This window comes from Callithrix jacchus, chromosome 20 (assembly GCF_049354715.1).
Source record: "Callithrix jacchus isolate 240 chromosome 20, calJac240_pri, whole genome shotgun sequence".
Lineage (NCBI taxonomy): Eukaryota > Metazoa > Chordata > Mammalia > Primates > Cebidae > Callithrix > Callithrix jacchus.
The window spans coordinates 365,712-367,725 of record NC_133521.1 but is presented as its reverse complement, the minus strand read 5'-3'; the positions used below and the strand labels follow the sequence as shown (position 1 = coordinate 367,725).

The 2,014-nt window shown below is 37.9% G+C and overlaps 1 non-coding gene across 1 annotated transcript; it reads right to left on the bottom strand.

The window, feature by feature from the left end:
• Positions 1 to 1,287: 1,287 nt before the first annotated feature.
• LOC144580627 (18S ribosomal RNA) lies at positions 1,288 to 1,749 on the bottom strand. Its single transcript, XR_013530539.1, has one exon. It is a non-coding gene; the product is annotated as an 18S ribosomal RNA (ribosomal RNA).
• Between the last annotated feature and the right edge of the window lie 265 nt (positions 1,750 to 2,014).

The following is a 2,014-nucleotide window of genomic DNA, read 5'->3' as shown; positions in this document are numbered from 1 at the left end:
TGTTTTTATTTAGACTACTGAGGTCTTAGTATGTATTTTTCAGGGGTTATACTGTACTCCGAGGTCACCCCAACCAAAATTCATGATACATTGACAATAGGTTAATGCCTACTGGTTTAAAATGTTCTGGTTTGTATCATTAAATTGAAGCTCCATAGGGTCTTCTCGTCTTATTTAGGCATATCCGCCTCTTCACGGATAGGTCAATTTCACTGATTAAAAGTAAGAGACAGTTAAACTCTCGTGTGGCCATTCATAAAAATCCTTATTTAGAGAACAAGTGATTGTGCTACCTTTGCACGGTCAGGGTACCGCGGCCATTGAACATGTGTCACTGGGCAGGCAGTGCCTCTAATACTGGAAATGCTAGAGGAGATGTTTTTGGTAAAGAGGCGGGGGTAGAGTTTGCTGAGTTCCTTTTACTTTTTTTAATCTTTCCTGAGTGCACGCCTGTGTTGGGTTAACAGTTTGGTTAATTGATAAACTAATCTGTAGCATATGGTAATTAGGCTGTTAACTAACAATAGTTGTTTCTGTCTGAGATAAGCTTATACAGGGAGAATGATTTCACGTTACTTATATAAACATTATTGCTTCTATTAAATAATAGATTGGTCCAATTTGTTTTAGAAGTTCAATAAGATTAGTAGGATTAAGAGTAAGTAAGTATTGACCTTGAACGCTTTCTTATTTGGTGGCTACTTTTAGGCCAACTATGGTGGTTAAGTTATTTACTCTCTATAAAATGTTGTTTCCTAGGGTCTGAAGAGCTGTCCCTCTTTAGACTAGCAATTAAATTTACAGGAAGATTATATGATTCTGTAGGTAAATTTAAAGTTGAACTAAGATTCTGTCTTGGACAACCAGCTATCAACAGGCTTGGTAGGTTTGTCACCACTACCCATAGATTTTCCCACTATTTTGCCACATAGACTGGTGTGCTCTTTTAGCTATCCTTGGGTAGATCACTTGGTTTTGGGGGGCATTAGTTCTCTTTATAAAGTTAGTTCTAGTTGGCTCATTATGCAGAAGGTATAAGGGTTTATCTTTGCTTTTTTGTGCTCTATTGGTTTTGTCCTTTCCCTTGTGGTTGGTACCATGTCTATTGGGCCTAAAATGCAATTTCTATCACCTATACTTTTGTAGTAGGTAAATGATTTAATTGGTGTAGTTAAGTAGTACATTTTTAATAAGGTTTTGGCTAGAGTTATCTCAAAACAATCATCTGTTATGAGATCTTCTGGGTGTAAGCCGGATGCTTTAATTTAAGCTACATTTTGATTCGTCCAAGCGCACTTTTCAGTACACTTACCATGTTACGACTTATTTCCTTTAGATCAGTATGGAGTGGTTTATTGTTAATGTACTTTTATGTGATGTTTGAGGAGGGTGACGGGCGGTGTGTGCGTGCTTATTGGCCTTGTTTCAATCAAGCTCTCTATTCTTGGTTTACTGCTAAATCCACCGTAGGCCCTTAAATTTCATAAGTGTTATTGTGTAGTTTTCTGATTTAGAAAATGTAGCCCATTTCTTCCCACGTCATTGGCTGCACCTTGACCTAACGTTTTTATGGTAACACTTCTGCTTACTTTACAATCATTAAGGAGTTTGCTGAAGACGGCGGTATACAGGCTGATGGCAAGATATGGTGAGGTTTATTGGGGTGTATCAATTATAGAACAGGCTCCTCTAGACGGATGTAAAGCACTTCCAGGTCCGTTGAATTTCAAGCTGTTGCCTGTAGTGTTCTGGCGAATAATTTTGTTAATTAAGTTATTGAATTTTAGGGCTAAGCATAGTGGGGTATCTAATCCCAGTTTGTGTCTTAGCTATAGTGTGTTCAGAATATTAAAGCCACTTTCGTAGAGTATTTCACTATAACTTGGGTTTTCTATGACTTAGTTATAGGTTAGCTTTATTGGGGTAGGTTAAATCTTAAACACTCTTTATGCCGGGCTCTATTAACTCGAGTCAATTGTATGGCCGTGGTGGCTGGCACGAAATTGACCAACTC